A 21,827-nucleotide genomic window follows, 5' to 3' on the forward strand; every position below is an offset into this window, starting at 1 on the left:
ATTAGATGCGCTTGGAGGCCAACGTCGACCATATTGGAGTGGAAACTGTGGTCTTTGAAGAAAGAGAGCAACTGGTGTGTTCTGTGGTGGAACTGGTCCTCCTGGGAGCAGATGTGGTGGAGGCGGAAGAATTGGGAATCAGGATAGCGTTTTTACACGAGGCAGGATGGGAGAAGCTGTAGTCCACGTCGCTGTGGGAGTCGGTGGGTTTGTAGAAGATGTCCGTGTTGCATCGGTCACTGTTCGAGGGAGAGGTTCAGGAAAGGGAGGGAGGTGTCTGAAATGGTCCAGGTGAACTATAGGTCAAGGTGTAATGTGTTGCTGAAATTGATGAAGTGTTCAACCTCCTCGTGGGAGCACAAGGTGGCACTGATACAGCCATCAATGTAACGGAGGAAAAGGTGGGGAATGGTCCCGGTGTAGCTGCGGAAGACTGACTTTTCTATGTACCTGATGAAGAGACAGGCCTGTGCCCATGGCTACACCTTTGGTCTGGCAGAAGTGGGAGGATTCAAAGGAGAAATTATTGAGTATGAGAACCAGTTCAGCCAAATGAATGAGTGTGTCATTGGAGGGGTACCAGTGGGGACCCCAGGAGAGGAATAAATTTGAGGGCCTTGGAGCTGCAGTGCCAGCCAGTGATGTCCATGTGTTTTAAACTGCCTGTCTCGCATTGGTCAACCGCCCTCGCATGTGCCTGGAGATTGACCAATTGGAGTTCCTGGAGGACCGGAAGGCTGTTAGGTCTTCCTGTCAATCAGAACCCCCTATGTCTGATTGCAGAAGTTGGACCATGAGTTTCTGAAGCTGCTGCGCCTCTCTCTCTGAATGAAGATTGAGCTTCACCCCAGACTGCAACCTCCTTCCTCTATATGATATCTGTGAGTACCACACACTCTTTTCTCACCCTCTCCTTTTCCGTTTATTTTCTCAGTCTGAGGTTAACTTGTTTACTTTGCAGGAGATGAAAGTGGGGTAGAGTCGGTGGGTTTTTAAAAAATGTCAGTGTCAAGTCGGTTGTCATTAATGGAGATGGTGAGGCCTAGGAAGGGGAGGGAGGTGTCAGAGATGGTCCAGGTAAATTTAAGGTGAGGGAGCGGCGGTGAAGGAGGCCCAGGACCTCCATGTCCTCGGCAGAGTGGGAGGGAGCGTTGAAATATTGGGCCACAGGGCGGTCTGGTTGGAATGTGTTGGTGAAGTTGATGAATTGCTCAACCTCCTCGCGAGAGCACGAGGTGGTGCCAATGCAGTCCTCAATGTCGCAGAGGAAGAGGTGGGTAGTGGTGCCGGTGTAATTACGGAAGATCGACTGTTCTGTGGAGCCAACAAAGAGATAGGCAAAGCTGGGTCCCATATGGGTGCCCATGGCAACCCCTTTGGTCTGGAGGAAGTGGGAGGATTCGAAGGAGAAATTGTTAAGGGTAAGGACCAGTTCGGCCAAATGAATGAGAGTGTCGGTGGAAGGTTACTGTTGGGGACGTTGGAAGAGGAAGAAACTGAGGGCTTGGGGACCCTGGTCATGGCCTCCATGGAGGTGAAGAGGGATTGGATATCCATGGTGAAGATGAGGCGTTGGGGGTCGGGAAAACGGAAGTCTTGGAGGAGGTGGAGGGTGTGGGTGGTATCTTGAACGTATGTGGGAAGTTCCTGGACGAGGGGGGATAAGTCAGTGTCGAGGTAGTTAGAAATGAGTTCAGTGGGGCAGGAGCATGCTGAGACACTGGGTCAGCCAGTGTGGTCAGGCTTGTGGATCATGGGAAGGAGGTAGATCCGGGCAATGCGAGGTTCCCGGACTATGAGGTTGGAAGCTGTGGGTGGGAGATCTCCTGAGGTGATGAGATTCTGTATGGTCTGGAAGATGATGGTTTGGTGATTGGGGTGGGGTCATGGTCGAGGGGGAAGTAGGAAGAGGTGTCCTCGAGTTGGCGTTTGGCTTCAGCGGTGCAGAGGTCAGTGCGCCAGACTACCACTATACCAGCAAGCAATGAGCAAGGCAAGTGGTACATTAGCAAGAGGAATTGAGTTCAGAGGTGGAGATACCTTCCTGCAGTTGTGGTTGCGGGGGGGGGGGGGGGTCATTGAATACATTCAAGACTGAGTTCCTTTGAATTTTCGACAACAAGGAAGTGGATGGTTATGGAGGAGGCAAGAAAACGGGTTTAAGACCAGTATCGAACAGTTAGACAGTCAGACAGTGCAGAAACAGACTGTTCTGTCCAATTAGTCCATGCTGACTATGTTCTCAAACTAAACTAGTTGCACGTGCCAGTGTTTAGCCCATATCCCTCTGAACCATTCCTATTCATTTGCTGATCCAAATGCTTTTTAACCCTTTTTAACTGGACTACATCCACCACTTGAACTGAATGGAATGTATTTATTTTCACATGTACTGAAGCACAGTGAAAAGCATTGTCTTGTGATCAAAAAGGCAGATCACATAGTTGTGTAGAATAGATAATAATTAATACATAAACAGTGGCAAAAACAAAAACAAAGGTTCAGGCAAATGCTGAGAGTTTGAGAGTCCATTCAGTGTTCTAACAATAGGAGGGTGCAAACTGTTACAAAACTGACTGGTGCGTGTGTTCAGGCTTCCGTACCTTCTCACCGATGGCAGAGGTTGTAGACAAACATTGCCAGAGTGGGATGGATCTTTAAGAATGCTGGCGGCCTTCCGTTGACAGCAGGCCTGGTAGATGGATTCTACAGATGGGAGGTTGGCCTTTGTGATTGTCTGGGCTGAGTTCACCACTCTCTGTAACCGTCACCAATCTTGAATGGTACAGTTGCCATACCAGGTAGTGATACATCCAAGACACTTGTTGTGGATGACCACTCCCAGGAGCTTGACACTCTCCTCTTATTCCACCTCTGTGCTGTTAATGTGAATGGGGGCATGAGTAACATCCCGCCAAAAGTCAATAACGAGTTTCTTGGTTTTGCTAACATTGAGATCTAGTTTGTTTTCGGTGCATCATTTTCCCAGGTCTTCCATCTCCCGTCTGCAGTCTGTTTTGATGCCATCTGAGATTTGACTGACTATGGTGGTGCCAGTGAACTTGGAAATGGCATTAGTCTGGTTTTTAGCGACACAGTCATGGTATACAGTGAGTACAGTAGGGGGCTGAGTACGCACCCCTGGAGGACTCTAGTGTTAAGTGTTAGTGAGGATCAAATGTTGTCCCCAGTCTTCACTGATTGTGGCCTGTGGGCCAGGAAACTGAGGATCCAGTTGCAGAGAGTGGGGCTTAGTCCGAGATCACTAAGTTTAGTAATGAGTCTCAAGGGGTTAATAGTGTTAAAGGCTGAACTGTTGTCAATAAGTAGGATTCTTACGTATCTGCTCTTGGTGTCAAGATGTTCTAGGGAGGAAGGAAGGGCAAATGATATGGCATCTGACGTGGATCCCAATTTGCCATGAGGAAAGTTGGTGTGGGGCAAGAGTACTGGGGAGGCTGGAGTTGATTAATGTCATGACCAGCCTTTCAATGCAATTCATGATCACTAAAGTTAGGGCAACTGGGCGGTAGTCATTGAAACGTGCTGCATGAGTCTTCTGAGGCACAGGGATGATGTTGGCCCCCTTGAAACAGGCAGGGACAATGGCCTGCTGCAGGGAGAGGTTGAAGATGTGCGAGAAGACCTCTGCCAGTTGATCTGCAGATGCTCTGATGCACGGCCTGGTCCTACGTCTGGTTCCACCGCTTTCCTTGGATTCACACGAAGGAAAACTGATCTGACTCTGGGATTTCTCTGGACATTCATTCCACACACAAACTACTCTCTTAAAAAAGGGTGCTTCTGATGTCTTTTTAAAATCTATCTCCTCTCTCCTTGAAAATTTTGCTCCCTAATCTTGAAACTCACATCTGAAGGAAAGGACTTCGCTATCGTGCGTAATTTTATAATCCTCTGTAAGGTCACATTACAGATAGCTAAAATCCTCCAAACCCGGCGACATCTAGTAAGGTGGGGGTGGGTGGGTGGGCTGGGGTTGCTGGGACCCAGATAAACAGTGAGGAAAGAGATCAATCTGTTTCTGGTCCAGTTGGGAAAGGGACTGAGTCAAACAATCAGAGCAGGAAGGAACAAAGCAGAGAACAAGGTAGGACTGGTAAATTAAACTGCATTTATTTCAATTGCAAGATGCTAAACAGGAAAGGTAGATGATGGTTAGGAACTTGGGGCTAAGATATCATGGCAGCTACAGAAACATGGCTCAAGGATGGGCAGGACTGGCAGCTTAATGTTCCAAAACACACATGGTATTGGAAGGATAGAAAGGGGGGCAGGACAGAAGGGAGAGTGGCTTTTTTGAGAAGGGATATATTACTGTGCTTAGTGAGGATATTCCTGGGAATACATGCAGGAAGCTTATTTGTGTGGAACTGAGAAATAAGAAAGGGATGATCACCTTATTGGAATTTTATTATAGACCCCCCAATAGTCAGAGGGAAATTGAGAAACAAATTTGTAAGGAGATTTCAGTTATCTGTAATAATAATAGGGTGGTTATGGTCAAGGATTTTAACTTTCCAAACATAGACTGGTACTGCCATAGTGTTAAGATTTTGATGGAGAAGAATTTAAATGTCGACAAGAAAATTTTCTGATTCAGTAAGTGGATGTTCTGACTAGTGAAGGAACAAAACGTGACCTCCTGGGAATTAAGGCAGGTTGGAGACTGAGCTGTCAGTGGAGGAGCACTTTGGGGCCAGTGACCATAATTCTATGGGCTATAAAAGAGTGATGATAAATTGTAGACCAGATCTAAATGGGAGGATGGCTAACTTTGATGGTATTAGGCAAGATCTTTCAAAAGCTAACTGGGGGCAGATGTTCGCAGGTAAAGGGATGGCTAGAAAATGGGAAGCCTTCTAAAATAAGAAACTGAGAGACCAAAGACAGTATATTCCTGTTAGAGTGAAAGGGGAGGCTGGTAGGTGTAGTGAATGCTGAATGACGAGAGAAATTGAACTTTTAGCTCAGAAAAAGAAGGAAGCATATGACAAGTATAGACAGGAAAGATCGAGTGAATACTGACAGTATATAGGCAGTTGGAGTATACCTAAGAGTAAACTCAAGAGGGCAAAAAGGGAACATGAGATAGCTTCGACAAGTAGAGTTAAGGAGAATCGAAAGGGTTTTTATAAATAGGAGAAAAGGATAACTAGGAAGAGAATAGGGCCCCTCAAAGATTAGCAAGACAGCCGATGTGTTGAGCCACAGAAGAATGGGGGAGATAATAAACAAGTATTTTGCATCAGTGTTTACTGTGGAGAGGGACATGGAAGATTTGGAATTTGGGGAAAAAGATTATGATATCTTGAAAAATGTAAAAATGTCCATACTACAAAGGAGGTGGTGCTGGATGTCTTGAAACGCATGCAAGTGGATAAATCCCCAGGATCTGATCAGGTGTACCCAAGAACTCTGTGAGAAGCTAGAGAAGTGATTGTTGGGTCCCTTGCTGAGGTATTTGTATCATCGATAGTCACACGTGAGGTGGCGAAAGACTTGTGGTACCAGTATTTAAGAAAGGTGGTAAGGAAAAGCCAGGGAACTATCAACCAATGAGCCTGACATTGCCGGTGGGCAAACTGTTGGAGGTAATCCTGACGGACAGGATTTACATGTAAGGACTGATTAGGAATAGTCAGCATGGCTTTGTGCGAGAGAAATCATGTCTCTCGAACTTTATTGAGGTTTTTGAAGAAGTAACAAGGGATTGACGAGGGCAGAGCAGTAGACATGATCTCCATGGACTTCAGAAAAGCGTTCAACAAGGTTCCTCATGAGAGACTGGTTAGCAAGGTTAGATCTCGAGAAATACAGTGAGACCTAGCCATTTGGATACAATCTGGCTTGAAGGTAGAAGACAGAGGGTGGTGGTGGAGGGTTGATTTTCAGACTGGAGGCCTGTGACCAGTGTTGTACCACAAAGATTGGTGCTGGTTCCACTACTTTTCATCTTTTATATGAATGATTTGGCTGTGAGCATCAGAGGAAGAGTTAGTAAGATTGCAGATGACAGCAAAATTGGAGGTGTTGTGAAGAGCAAATAAGGTTACCTCAGATCACAACGGGATCTTGATCCGATGGGCCAATGGGCTAAGGAGTGGCAGATGGAGTTTAATTTAGATTAATATGAGGTGCTGCATTTTTGGAAAAGCCACTCAGGTCAGGTCCGAGGGAATATTGCTGAACAAAGAAACCTTGGAGTGCATGTTCATAGCTCCTTAACAGTAGAGTCGCAGGTAGATAGAACAGAGAGGAAGGCATTTGGTATGCCTTCCTTTATCGGTCAGAGCATAGAGTACAGAAATTGAGAGGTGAGGTCATGTTGCAGCTGTACAGAACACTGGTGAGGCCATTTTTGGAATATTGTGTGCAATTCTGGTCTGCTTCCTAACAGGAGGATGCTGTGAAACTTGAAAGGGTTAAGAAAAGATTAAAAAGGGTTTTGCCGGGTTTGGAGGATTTCAGCTATCTGGAGAGTCAGAATAGACTGGGGCTGTTTTCCAGAAGCATTAGAGGCTTGGGGGGGGTGTGTGTGGGAGGGGGGGTGATCTTCCAGATGTTTATTCTATCCATAATCCTCATGATTTTATAAACATACAAGGTCTTCTCCCTGGTTTGTAGTGTCCAGAACTAGAGGGCATAGGTTTAGAGTGAGAGGGGAAAGACTTTAAAAGGGATCTCCGGGGCAAATGTTTCATGCAGAGGGTGGTGCAGAAAGGAATGAATGTCAGAGTAAGTGATGAAGGATGGTACAATTACAGCATTTAAAAGGCATCTGGATGAGTATATGATTAGGAAGGTTTTCGTGGGATATTGGCCAAGTCCTGGCAAATGGGAGGAGATTAGGTTAGGATAACTGGTCGGCATGGATGGGTTGGACAAAAGCGTCTGTTTCTGTGCTGCACATCTCTACGATTTTACTTCAGGACTCTGAAATGGTTCGTGAAAACCACCTCCACGATTTTCCCAGTTTTAACACTACAATACACAGGAGCAGAATGAGGCCATTTGGCCCATTGAGCCTGCTCCACCAGTCAATCATGGCCGATATGTTTCTCAACCCCATTCTCTTGCCTTCCCTCGTAATCCTTGATCCCCTTACTAATCAAAGACCTATCTATCCCTGTCTTAAATGCCCTCAATGACTTGACCTCCACAGCGCTCTGCAGCAATGAGGTCCACAGATTCACCATCCTCTGGCTGAAGAAATTCCTCCTCTCAGTTCTGAAGAACATTCCTTCACCCTGAGCCTGTGTCCTCTGGTCCTCGTTTCACCTACTGGTGGAAACATCTTCCCCCACATCCACTGTATCCAGTCAGAGTCACACAGCACGGCAACAGATCCTTCAGTCCAACCAGTCTATGTCGACCAAAATCCTAAACTAAACTATTCCCACCTACCTGTGCTTGTCCCAATATCCCGCGAAACATTTCTTATTCATGTACTTATCCAAACGTCATTTGAATGCTGTGACTAAGCGCATCTACCACTTCCTCTGAAAATTCATTCCACACGTGAAGCACTCTGTGTAAAAATGTTGCCCTTATTTTGTTTTTAAATCTTTCTGTTCTCACCTGAAAAATATGTCCGCTAGTCTTGAAATCCCTCATTCCAGGGAAACGACTCCTGACATTCATCTTCTCTGTATCCATCAGGATTTTATAAATCTTTATGAAGAGTCATCCGAACCTGAAATGTTAGCTTGCTCTCTCTATGTGGACGCTGCCTGACCAGCTGTGATCTCCAGCATTTGTCATTTTCAGGACGGATTCCAGCATCTGTTGCAATGCGCTCCTAAATGTTGGCTACCTCTTCCCAGATCCTTCGAGACTCGACCTTACTCAACAATCCACTCTGCGGTACAGTCAATACAGTTCCACATTGCATCTCTTTCAGCACACATGGGCGGCACGGTGGCTCAGTAGTTAGCACTGCTGCCTCACGGCACCAGGGACAAGGATTTGATTCCAGCTTCAGGTGACTGTCTGTGTGGAGTTTACACATTGTCCCCCCCTGTAGCTGTGTGGGTTTCATCCAGGTGCTCCGGTTTCCTCCCACAGTCCAAAGATTTTCAGGTTAGAGTGAAAATGGCCATGCTAAATTGCCCCATAGTGTTCAGGGATGTGTGGGTTAGGTATATTAGTCGGAACTAAATGGAGAGTGATAGGAGTAGGGAAATCGGTGTGGGTGGGTTACTCTTCGGAGTGTTGGTATGTATTTGTTGAGCCAAATGGCCTCTTTCCGCACTGTAGGGAGTCTAAGTGGCAATACCCCAGCTCTTTGCATTTCCCAGAGGGGAAGTGGGGACCGGCTGAAAGCTCAGTGAGCGTGAAGCGAAAATTAAACGTAGTGCTTTGCTTGAGCTCAAGCTGAGTGACTTGGTGGCGGGACTGGAAAAGGAAGGTATGGTATCTCAGTGGTTAGTGCTGCTGCCACACGGCACCAGGGCCCCAGGTACAATTCCAGCCTCGGGGCCGTTGTCTGTGTGGTTATTGCACATTCTCCAACTGGTATTTGTGGCGGATTTCTTCCAGTGCACCTGTTTCTTCTCACTATCCAAAGAAGTGCAGGTTTGGGTGAATTAGCCATGTTAAATTGCCCATCGTGTCCAGGATGTGTAGGTTAGATGCATTAATCAGGTGTAAATGTAGAGCAATCGGAGTAGGGTAATGGTGCTTTCAATTTCATGGAATTACAAAAGAAAAGAATGTTCCGCATAAAGTAGAATTGCTTGTTCTGAATTTCTACCCTGATTGACAGTGATGGCTTTCATAATCTTTTTTTCAAGTGCATTTGAAGATCTGAAGACTGAAGTTTCAAATTCAACAGACGAAGGGCTTATGCCCGAAACAGCAACTCTCCTGCTCCTTGGATGCTGCCTGACCTGCTGTGTATTTCCAGCACCACATATTTTGACTGACTCTCCAGTGTCGGCAGTCCTCATTTTCACATCAATGACAGACAGTCAATCAATCCATTGGGACTGTAATGATTTTCTGTGCGAAGGAGCAAAACTCTTTGGTTTCTGTTTCAGTACATTTTCAGCATCAGTGGAGCTGGATGAGAGACGCTCCTATGGCAGCGCATTGAGTATGCAGCCTGTAACAATTATACAGCCTGGAAAGAGGGATTCACGGCGGGGAGGGGTTGTGCATGCGTTTGTGTGCAGCTGAAGCTTTGTCCATGGAGAAACCAGAGGGATCTCGCCCCATGGAGAAACCGTGGAAGTGTGGTGACTGCGGGAAAGGCTTCAGTGTCCCATCTGCCCTGGAAATTCATCAGCGCAGTCACACCAGGGAGAGACCATTCTCCTGCCCAGATTGCGGAAACAGCTTCACCCACTCCTCCCACTAACGTGCGCACCAGTATGTCCACACCGGGGAGAGGCCCTTCCACGCTATGATTGTGGGAAGGCCTTCAGCAAATCCTCTGACCTACTGAGGCACCAGTGGGTCCACACAGGCAAGAAGCCCTTCCACTGCCCCGTATGCAGAAAGGGCTACAGCAGTTCCTCCCCCCTGCTGATACACCAGCGGGTCCACACCGGGGAGGAGGCGTTCTCCTGCCCAGAGAGCGAGAAACACTTTAATCGCTCCTACTGACCCACTGGCGGGTCCACACGGGAGTGTAGCCGTTCTATTGCCCTTAGTGCAGGAAGGGCTTCAGCAATTCTTCTGCTCTGCTGACCCACCGCCGGGTCCACACAGTGGAGAGGCCAATCAGCTGCCCTGAGTGTGGCAAGAGGTTCACATTTTCCAGCAAATTGCGAAGGCACCAGCTGGGGCACCAGTGCTCCCAATAATCGGATACCGCCAGTAACGCTACTGTGGACTAAACCTTCTGCCCTGTTCTGAGAATGGGTGCGGTGGGAAAGTTGGTGGGCTTTTTAAATTTCTGGACTGCACACCGCCTCGCACCCCCAACTGCAACCCCACAGTGGCTCAGGGCGGCATGGTGGCTCAGTGGTTGGAATAGCTGCCTCAAAGAGCCAGGGACCCGGGTTTGATTCTACTCTTGGTGTGACTGTCTGTGTGGAGTTTGTACGTTCTCCTGCCGTGTCTGCATGGGTTTCCTCAAGGTGCTCCGGTTTGTTCCCACAAAACAAAGATGGACAAGTTAGGGTGAGTTAGCCTCGCTAAATTGTCCACAGTGTTCAGGGATGTGTAAGTGTGGTGCATTAGTCAGGGGTAAATGTAGACTGGTCAAAAGTGTGGTGCTGGAAAAACACAGCAGGTCAGGCAGTATCTGAGGCGCAGGGCAATCGACGTTTTGGGCATAAGTCCTTCCTCAGGAATGATGCCTGAAACATTGATTCTCCTGCTCTTGCTGCTGCGTGATCTGCTGGGCTTTTCCAGCACCACACTCTCGACTGTGATCTCCAGCATCTGCAGTCCTCACTTTCTCAGAGTAAATGTAAAGTAATCGGGTTAAGAGAATGTGTCTGGATGGGTAACTCGACGGAGGGTTGGTGTTGCCTTGTTGGGCCAAAGGGCCTGTTTACAGTCTGTAGGGATTCTGTGATTCCATAAACTTTGCTTCCAGTGGGCGACACTACTCTGAGTCCGGGACTGCACGTTCCCATTGAAACAATCCGCAGAAAGCTAAGACCACTGGAGCAGACATTAGGCCATTCAGCCCATTGAGTCTGCTCCGCCATTTGTTAGAAACAAAACAAAAATTGCGGTTGCTGGAATCCAAAGTAGGCAAGCAGGAGGCTGGGAGAACGCAGCAAGCCAGGTAGCATTGAGAGGTGAAGTTAGCATTTCAGGTATTAACCCTCCTTCAGGACTGAAGAAGGGTTCTTCCCAAAACACTGACTTCTGTATCAGAAGCAATTTACCAGGATGTTGCCGGGGGTTGGAGGGTTTGAGCTGCAGGGAGAGGCTATTTGGCTGGGTGAGAGATTTAAAAGGGATGTAAGGGGCAATGTTTTCCCTCAGAGGGTAGTGCGTGTATGGAATGAGTTTCTAGAGAAAGTGGAGGCTGGTACAATTATACCACTGAGAAGGCATCTGGTTTCGGACATGAATAGGAAGGGTTTAGAAGGATATGGGCCAAATACTGACAAATGGGACCAAATTAATTTAGGAGGTCTTGTCAGCATCGATGAGTTGGACCAAAGGGTCTGTTTCCGTGCTGTATATCTCAATGTCTACCTGTCCTTATGTAAGTTTTAAAATGGAGCCCAAGTAACTTTGAATAGCTCAGTCTTGTTGAACTCACCTCTTGAAAGGTTTCAAATGAATCCCTCCAAGTGATACTGTTTAAAAATGCCGTGTTGGACAAAATATCCCATTAAGTTCGACACAAACCCACAGCTGAAGACATTAGAAGTCACACAACACCAGGTTACAGACCAACAGGTTTATTTGAAATCACAAGCTTTAGGAGCATTGCTCCTTCTTCAATGCTGCTGCTTCATCACTTCACCGACAAAGGAGCAGTGCTCTGAAATCTCGTGAGTTCAGATAAACCTGTTGGACTCTAACCTGGTGCCAATTGACTTCTGCCCTTGTCCAGCCCAATCCAACACTAGCACTTCCACATCAGAGTTGACTAATGAGATCAGATTTTATTCAGTGTGATTAAGTGAGATGCTCATCTGAAAACTCAAAACTGTTGGAGCGACAGACAAACACGAGTCAGTGCTACAGTATGGAAACAGGCCCATTGGCCCAAACTGGTCCATGCCGACCAAAATGTCCATCCACAGTAACCCCATTTCCTTGCACTTGGCCACTATCCTTCTAAGTCTTTCCTCTCCGTGTATTTGACCAAATGTATTTTAAATGTTCTTAATGTACCTACCTCAACCACTTCCACTGGCAGCTCATTCCACACACAAACCACACTCTGAAAAAATATGTGGGCCAAACATTTTACAATCTCTCCTCTCTCCCCGTACAAATGTGCCCCCACTCATCATACAAATGTGTCCCCAGTCGTGAAATTCCCCCATACTTGGGAAGAGACAACAATCCTTAACCCTATCTATAACCCTCTCGGTTTTATAAACTTCGCCTCTCATCCTCCTCTGCTCCAGGGGGAAAACATCCCAGCCTTAATTCTAATTTGTTAATAATGGCGCAGTGATGATTTCCGCAGTGTGTGTGTCAAGGATCTCTCATTTCTAAGCCAATGCAGTGCCTCTTAAGTTTACCTGACCTTAAAACGAATGGTACCCCATTCCTTTAAAATAGCTATGGATTCTGTGCAAAGTCAGTCCTCATTGGAAAACAGCCAATTGTGTCTTAAATCCCATAGGCTGTTTCTGACCAGGTGTGTATGCTCTGTTTGGAGATGTAGGAGTAAAACTTCACTGGAAAAGATTAATGCAGCCTTTATTCATGACTCATTATTAAACACACTTTCTCCATTTACAGCTGTAATTGAGAAGCTTCTCTGAATTAGTCGACATGTTTGTAACAAGTTGTGAAACATGAAAGCGTTCTGAAAAGACTTACAAATATACTACCAGGGTTGGTGGGTTTGAGCTACTGCAAGAGGCTGAAATAGACTGGGGCTATTTTCCCTGGAGGGTCAGAGGCTGAGGGGTGACGTTACAGACGGTTTTCCGGTCGAAGCAATCGAGAAAAGAAAGATCTCAAACCTTTGTTGCCTTTGCCAATACTTGTTGGCCATTAGTGAAGTCCCTTAGCCCAAACGAATCAGACCCTCTGCCTTTTACAACCCCTGTTGGGAAAGAAAATCAAGAACGACATAATCTTCTGAAAGGAGTAACATCATCACAACAGAAAGCACACAAGCTGAAACATTTCTATCAAAAGTTCGTACAGTTAGCGGGCCAAGATAATGACATTTCAATTTCGACAATTAATTTAAATCAGGTCCTTTGACTACCAGAACCTATTAAATCTAAACCTGACAACAGAGGACCAATCCTATTGTAAAAACTCAATATCGCATCAAGGACAGAGCCCCAGAGCTAACTCCCCATTGCTAGAGCTAAGAGTTTTTAGATTAGATTACTTACAGTGTGGAAACAGGCCCTTCGGCCCAACAAGTCCACACCGCACCCACCGAAGCGCAACCCACCCATATCCCTACACTTACCCCTTACCTAACACTACGGGCAATTTAGCATGGCTAATTCACCTGACCTGCACATCTTTGGAGTGTGGGAGGAAACCGGAGCACCCGGAGGAAACCCACGCAGACACGGGGAGAACGTGCAAACTCCACACAGAGAGTCGCCTGAGACGGGAATTGAACCCAGATCTCTGGCGCTGTGAGGCAGCGTGCCACCGTGCTGCCCACCGTGTCTTGTCCTCAGCACTCGACAGCGAAATCCGCCCTGACAGTCATCTGTGAATGAGTCAGCATCATTTACAAAAAAACCAGAAGGGCAGGAATTGGAGGAGACATTCCTGACAAAAGATTCAATAGAAGGATGAATAGAATATCCTGGAAGACATGTAACCTGGCTGTAATCTGAGAAACTAAATTCTATTTCTTGTTATATTAGTGGGTCTTGTATTTATTGGAACAGCAAGAATCCTGTTTTATGCCAGAATTGTCAGTAGTTCGAAGGGATTTATTTGGTTTGTTAATAGTTTAGTTCAGTTGTTCTCCATTCAAATTGGATACGTAAATTACTTTTCCTTGATTTTAAAGTGACAGGGATTTATTTTTGTTTTTAAGACTAGAGCAGATGACACCACTTTCCACACTAATTTTATAGATTATAGGGCAATGCACTCCTCTTTTGGTGTTTCGGTTTGAGATCTCAGAGAGGGAAGGGGATTCAGCATTCGCTTTATAACAGTATTGATGTGCCGTCCTGCTGAATGCAAAGGAGTCATTATTAATCCGAGCCTCTCACTCTGGTTGTGGGTGAATCGCTTTAATTTGAATACTGACTCAAACTGCACAGACAACCAACTGTTGAAACAATGATTTACACTTTATTGTAGGTAGCAACCGAAAAATAAAATCCCTCAAGTGAGCAAGTTCAGCCTCTCTCTCCCCACGAACCTCCCCCACCCCCCTCCCCACCCCCCGCCAACCCCACCCCGCCATCTTGGCTATCACCCAAGTGATGGTGGAATTTAACATTGTTTCCACCAACAGTGCCCATCTCTGGAACTTTACAGGGGTTTGATGCAGTGTTGTTCTTCCAAGTACTGCTGCTAAACCATTCTGGAGTTGATTTCTGGTGGAGTTCCCTCACTTTCAAATTTGTGGTGTCACGTTTCTTTAGATTCTGACACCACCTCCCCACAATTCTGGAGACCTCAGGTCTGTAGCTTACCTTCTTATCCTTGAGGGGTTTCCACCTGTTTGAAACAGCCTGTCCTGCGATTAACCCGTTTACGACAAGGCCTTCCTTCTACAGGCAGAATTAATTGTCCTTTTGCCACACATTTATTAAACACCATTATCTCATCTGTCCAAAGAAACAGCTCATTGTTTTGCCTCCTCCTTCCCAGCGATAGTTAATGTATGTTATTTGTTAACTCCTTTGTAGCAGTTTCTCATTGGCCCTTTCGTTTCTTGGTTCAGAAAGATTTATTGCTGCCTCATGAAGTTATCAAAGTTCTGGAGTTTACAGGACCACACCACATTCCTCTCTGCCTCCTCCAGGAATAATGATTGCTCCTGAGATACTCGCAATTCCTGACATTACTTGGTATCCCCAAATACAATCCATATGTCAGGAAATCACTGGTGCTGCCCTGACACCAGACAGTCACTGATGGAACAGAAGGATTTGGGAAGAAAATTCAGAAATCCGAAATGCAAAGAGATTTGAGAGTTCAAGTCTAGGATTTTCTCAAAGTAAACTTTCCCCTGCAACTGCTGAATGTGTGACACCAGCCCATTTACCTGCTCCCTCCTCGCTATCCAAGGGGCCAAACTTACCTTCCAGGTGAAGCGGCACTTTACCTGAACTACCCACAACCCAGTCTACTGCATTTGCTGCTCACAATGTGGCCTCATCTACATTGGGTAAAACGAAGCATAAACTGGGTGACTGCTGCACAGAACATCTACGTTCTGCCGGCAAAAAAGACCCTGAGCTTCCAGTTGCCTGCCAATTCCACACCCCACCCTGTTCCCTGGCCAACATCTCTGTCTCAGGTTTGCTGTATTGTCCCAGCGAAGCTCAGCACCAGCAGAACGAAGAACACCGAATATTACACTTGGGGACCATACATCCCTCCGGTACCAATACCGAACTCAGTACTTCTAGGGCCTGAACTCCATAGTATCCCCAGCCCTTCCACACACACCAAGCCTTGTTATCACATAGTCTGTCATTCCACACTACTTAGCCACGAACAGTCTCCATTAACAGTTATTCACCCTCCCACACAGATCGTTATCAACACCTTTTTCTGTCCAACAGATCTTCCTTCGCTTTGGGCTCTGTCCTGATCTCCGCCTTCCTCCCACAATATCTCCTGAATATAAACCGACATTTTCCCAATCACCATCTGTTCTGTGGAAGGGTCACCGGCAACTCCTGTTTTTTGTTCCTGATATACAGCATCCGCAGTTCTTTCAGATTTTTATTGAGAGAGAGTTGGAAATTGTTGAGAGAGACAGAAAGAGAGGGGGGAGAGACAGAACAGACATAAACGTAAAATCATTGTAATGCGATCACTTCCCTTAAGCATGAATAGAGGCTATCAGCTGCTCGTGAGCTTGTGGCGCAACGGTAGTGCGTCTGACTCCAGATCAGAAGGTTGCGTGTTCAAATCACGTCAGGCTCACTGCAATCAACTTCTTACATTTCACATCAAGAAAGGAGCACGTTCACTCCGTATATCTGTTAAGCCAAATCTTCTTTGCGGAAACTTTCGATCACCCGTGAATCTTTGCTGTCAGTTTGATTTGTGAACACTGTGTCAGAGAGGTGGTGTGCCCATTGTTTGGGTAAATGCTCAGCTCCCCGCAATGTGAGAAGTAAAACACAAACTGTTCATCACGGGATTTAAACAAAGTTGGTGACCGTGGGGTGTGAATAACATCATACTGATATTTTTACAACATAATCTAGAGATTGCCATCTAGGTTTTAGTCACATCAAACTGCCACACAATGATGTTATGACCTCAGTAAACAATAATAACGTGAAGATCGCTGGGATAATGTTCTACATCCGACTGCAATATAAACACAGATCAGTGTTTCCAGTTTTGGTGGAACAAAAGACATCGTATTGGTAGATAATTACAGTTAGTGCAAACACAGCTAGCCATCGATAAATATTAATTCTGTTCACTTCAATGGCCAAATTTCAATTCAGAAACCAAGTGCACTCGGCTGCTTGTAACATAGACAACATGACAAAATGGCTCATAGGAGGAGAAATGGGACATTGAGGAGAGGTGAAATGTTTGCTTTAGTCACCTCCACAATTGTTAGAAAAACAGGTTGAAAGGATTCTTAAAAGGTGTCTGAAGTAGTGGTGTAGCATAACACTTCAGACAGCGTAAAGTGGAAGACCACTTTCTAGTGGAAGAAAAAGACATTCCTTATTTCTGAAAGAACTGGGAAACAGAAGAGGGGATGAAATCTGACTTGGGAGCTATTTCCTATTTGTTGAGGATGTTGCTTCATCACAGTCTTGGTTTAGAGCATAAGCTCTTCATCAGGAATAAAGGGTGGCCCAAGGGGGCTGAGAGATAAATAGGAAGGAAGTGGGGCTGGAGGGAAGGCAGCTGGGAGTGCAATAGGTAGATGGAGGTAGGGATTGATGGTGATAGGTCAGAGATGAGGGTGGAATAAATAGGTGAGAAGCAAGGTGGACAGGTATGACAGGTCAAGAGGTTGGTGTCTAATTGGAAGGTTGGATCTGGGACAAGGTGGGGGAGAGGAAATAAGGAAACTGATGAAAACTGCATTGATACCATGTAGTTGGAGGGTCCTAAAGCAGAAGTTGAGGTGTTTTTCCTACAAGTGTCGGGTAGCAAGAGGTTGGCAGTGGAGGAGGCCCAGGACTTGCATGTCCTTGGTGGAATGGGAGGGGGAGTTAAAGTGGTAAAAACAATGACTGCAGATGCTGAAAACCAAATACTGGAATAGTGGTGCTGGAAGAGCACAGCAGTTCAGACAGCATCCAACGAGCAGCGAAATCGACGTTTCGGGCAAAAGCCCTTCATCAGGAATAAGGCAGTGAGCCTGAAGCGTGGAGAGATAAGCAAGAGGAGGGTGGGATAAAGTGTTCAGCCACAGGGCGGTGTGTCGGTTAGAATTGGAGTCCAAGAGTTGTTCCCTGAAATATTCGGTTAGTTGGCATCCAGTTTCCCCAGTGTGGTTGAGACCATATTGCGAGCAATGGACATAATCTTATAAATAGATTGCATAAGTCTTAGCCTGCCAGAATTATTTTCTTTTATTAAATTAAAGAAAATTTTTATTCAATTGGATGACTGCATGAAACGGTTTGTTGGTCAGATTTGAATCATCACTCCCAAATGAGCCGATGCCATGAATATCAGTGAACTGCTCTTTTTGTTAAAAACCACAAGTTCTTGATTTATTTTCACAACTTACTGGTATTCACACCTGCACATTCAATGTCAAACTCTGACATCAGAAATTAAATTACAGCATTAATTTTGACTTGAAATATTCGAACAAACAAATTAATAGCACACAGTGAATCGCAAGTCTGATTAATCTGAAATTAAATTTGACCAAAAAAATATAAAATCAAGATGGGAGATAAGAAATGGGGGAAGGGCAGAAGGCGAGAAATGCAGCATCATAGAAAGTGCTCCCCCAGAGTGTGCATTTTATCAACTACCACTGCTAAATATAAACACTCTGATATGATCCTTCGGTTTTAATGTAAACCATAGCCCCATACAGTAGGTACCATTTAAATGAGTTAAAAATGCAAGCATTGAGCAAATCCAGCTTCCAGCCTTACCCCCCCCCCTCCCCCCCGCCGCCCCCTCTCGCTTATTGGAGCTTAGACCATCCTCCAGCGCCGGGGGGTTGTTGAACTCCTGGGCTCCAGCGGCCACGCCTCCACTGAAGAAGCTTTGGGAAGCAGATGCAAAGGCAAGATACAGAACAGAGAACCTTTGTATATGAAAGCAGCTTACAGAGACATTGAGCAATAGAATCACATGGTTTTTACCCATCGTCCTCTGGGTTATCTACCCAGCACACTCACGCAGCACTACTCTACTTCTGTGCTCCCAGCAGCTGGTTCGTGGATCAGTTTAAAGTAGGTCCTATATCTCTGATTACATCGGTACACAAGGCAGTGAAGAAAGGTTTCAGCACACTGGCCTTCATCAGTTCGGGAATTGAGTATAGATGTTGGCAAGTTATGTTGCAGGAATACAGGACGTTGATGAGGCTGCACCTGGAATATTGTGATCAGTTTTGGTCCCCTTGGTGTTCTGACTTCTGACTTCTTCAACTCTGGGTTTGTGTTGAACTTGATGGGATACTTTGTCCAACTCAGCATGTTTAAACAGTATCTCTCAGAGGGATTCATCTGAAACTTTTCAGGAGGTGATCTCAACAAGATTGAACTATTCAAAGTTACTTGGACTCTATTTTAAACTTACATCAGGACCAGTAGTCAGAGACACTTACAGCATGGAAACAGACCCTTTGGTCCAACTTGTCCATGCTGACCTGATATCCTATATTAATCTAGTCCCATTTGACAGCACCTGACCCATATACTCTGGCAGCTCATTTCATATATATACCACCCTCTGCATGAAGAAGTTGTCCCTTTAATTTGTTTCGCCTCTTACCCTAAACTTATGCTCTCTAGTTCTGGACTCCCCTGCTCAAGGAAAGGACATTGTCTATTACACTGTCCATGCCCCTCATGATTTTATAACCGCTATTAGGTCACTTCTCTGCCTCCGATGCTCCAGTGAAAACAACCCCATGCTATTCAGCCGCTCCCTGCAGCTCAAACCCTCCAGCCCCCAGCAACATTCATGTAAATCCTTTCTCATAGATAAGTCACTCTTTCAGTCATGAAGAAGGGTTAATACCCAAAACGCTGACTACTCCACATCCTCGTGCTGCCTGGCTTGCTGTATTCTCCAAACCCCCGGCTTGCCAACTTCGGGTTGCAATATGTAGTGGCTCAGTGAATACCACTGCAGCCTCACAGTGCCGGGGACCCAGATTTGATTGCAGCCTTGGGTGGCTGTCTGTGAGGAATTTGCACTTTCCCCCAATGCCTGAGTGAGTTTTCTCTGGGTGGTCCTGTTTTCTTCCATAAACCAAAGATGTGCAGGTCATGTGGATGGGCCATGCTTAATTGCCCATAGAGTTAGGTACATTAGTCAGAGGGAAATGGGTCTGGATGGGTTACTCTTCGGAGGGTCGATGTGGACTTGTTGGAATGAATGGCCTGTTTCCACACTGTAGCTAATCTCATCCAATACTTCTGTTACTAACGAATGGCAGAGTAGGCCAAACTTCTTCTCCGATGGTCTGCGATCTTAGGTTTCTCTGGTTCATTTCATTGGCAATGTGCAGTCCCGGGCTCAATGAGCAACAGTGTCCACTGAAGGCAAAGCTCATAGAATCATAGCACCCCCACAATGTGGAAAAACAGGTCCTTCAGCCGAACACATCTGCACTGATCTTCCGAAAACTAACCAACTCAGATCCATTTTCCTACCCTCCATAACTTGCACACAGACTCCCAAGGGTGGAATTGTTCCTGGGTTCCTGGTGCCATGAGGCAGCAGTGCTAACACTGAGCCATCATGGAGTTGTGATTGTGGGGTGTCGGGAAGGCAATTGCAGTCCAGCAGAAGACTAAAACAGCCCACCTACTCTCCCACTGCACCCACTGTCAGAACTGGCAGGAGGTTCAGACCTGGGAGGTGACTGAAGGCATCATCACTGGTAGGATCTGATTGCTGGGAGAGCTGGTGCTCCCGCTGGTGCTTCCGCAAGTTGTAGTAAAACATGAACCTCTTCCCACACTCGGACCAGCTGGAGGGCATCTCCCAGGTGTGGGCACATTGGTGCTTCAGTAGGGCAAAGGAATTGCTGAAGGCTTTCCCACACTTAGGGCAGCAGAATGATCTCCCCTCCTCCGCCACTCTCCCCCACCCCCCAAACCCCCGTGTGGTCCAGCTGGTGATTCAGCAGTGTGGAGGAGCAGGTAAAGACCTTCCCACATTCGGGGCAGGAGAACGGCTTCTCCCCGGTGTGGATAGACTGGTGCCTCAGCAGGGCCGAGGAATTGCTGAAGGCCTTTCTGCACATAGGGCAACTGAACGACCTCTCTACCATTTGGACACACCAATGGGCCAGTATGTCGGAGGAAAGAGCAATGCCCCTCCTGCAGTTGGGGCAGAAGAACGGCCTCTCAGTGTGGACCCACTGGTGTCTCAACAGGTGGGAAGAACTGCTGAAGGCCATCTCGCACTTTGGGCCAGAGAACAGCCTTCCCCGGTGTGGACCAACTGGTGCGTCAGCAGGGCATGGGAATCATTGAAGCCCTTCCTACACTCAGGGGAACAGAAGGGCCTCTTCCCCTCTGTGGGCCCATTGGTGCTTCAGAACCCTTTCAAATTTCACAAAATCCTTCTGATTGGAGGGACACCAGAATTGCACACAATATTCTAAAAGTGGTCTCACCAATGTCCTGTACAGCCACAACATAACTTCCCAACTCCAATTCAGGCAGCATTCAAGCAGCTTCGAAATCGACGTTTCCGGCAAAAGCCCTTCGTCAGGAATAAAGGCAGTGAGCCTGAAGCATGGAGACATAAGCTTATCTCTCCATGCTTCAGGCTCACTGCCTTTATTCCTGACGAAGGGCTTTTGCCTGAAACGTCGATTTCGAAGCTACTTGGATGCTGCCTGAACTGCTGTGCTCTTCCAGCACCACTAATCCAGAATCTGGTTTCCAGCATCTGCAGTCATTGTTTTTACCTTCCCAACTCCAATACTCAGTCAGAGGATTGGGAACGCTTTCAAAACCAACAAAAAACAAACAGGAATAAATGGAGGGAAAAACCGAATTTTTGAGAGTGAGCTTGGAAGCATCACTGAGAAATCGGCGAAATGGGTTTATTGGGGACGCGTTCTCCTTAAATACACTATATACGTATTTCTCTTGTGGTCTTCGTAGTTTCTCTGTGCTGCGGTGTGTAGTGGCTGGTTGAAATAATGTCCTGATGCAGCTTCGTTTGTGTGTGTTGGGATGATTGCTTCTGTGTTTAAGCATTTGGTTTGTGTGTGTTGTTTTTCTGTAGATGCTAGTTTGAAGTTCCCCATTGACTGTTCGCTCTACTGTGACATCTGTGCTTCAGATGCAGTTTATTGTTGTTCTCCTCTTTTTCAAACTAGGAGCCCCCCTCAGGCCATAGTCTCACGACTTGGAACACCAATGTACAGACTAGTCAAAGACCTCCACTGCGGACTAAAACACCAAGTCGAAGATTCATGCCACTCCATTTACTCCATCCAAGAATTCCCGAACACCAAAGACACGAAGATAGAAGAGGATGGAATAATGTTGTCCTTTGACATAACAGCCCTGTTCACATCCATTAACATCAACGTGAACAAAGAAAACTGAAGACACTACTCGAAGAACTAAAGACGAAAACACAGAACCAACTTCAGCAGCAAAGATAACACTGTTAACCTCGTGGAACTGTGCCTTACCACCCACTTCATATTCAGTAACAAGCCCTACAAACAAATCAACGAAACGCCCATGAAACACTTCTGTCATCAAAAAAATGAAACAAATTAGAGGAAACGTACAACACCATCAACAATCTCCTTACTGGCATAAAATTCACAAAAGAGGAGAACAACAACA

The 21,827-nt window shown here is 46.2% G+C and overlaps 1 non-coding gene across 1 annotated transcript; it reads left to right on the forward strand.

Moving 5' to 3' along the window:
- The first annotated feature begins 15,690 nt into the window (after positions 1–15,690).
- Positions 15,691–15,762, forward strand: trnaw-cca (transfer RNA tryptophan (anticodon CCA)). Its single transcript has one exon. It is a non-coding gene; the product is annotated as a tRNA-Trp (tRNA).
- The last annotated feature ends 6,065 nt before the right edge of the window (positions 15,763–21,827 follow it).

The sequence above is a fragment of the Chiloscyllium punctatum genome, chromosome 36 (assembly GCF_047496795.1).
Source record: "Chiloscyllium punctatum isolate Juve2018m chromosome 36, sChiPun1.3, whole genome shotgun sequence".
NCBI classification, from domain to species: domain Eukaryota; kingdom Metazoa; phylum Chordata; class Chondrichthyes; order Orectolobiformes; family Hemiscylliidae; genus Chiloscyllium; species Chiloscyllium punctatum.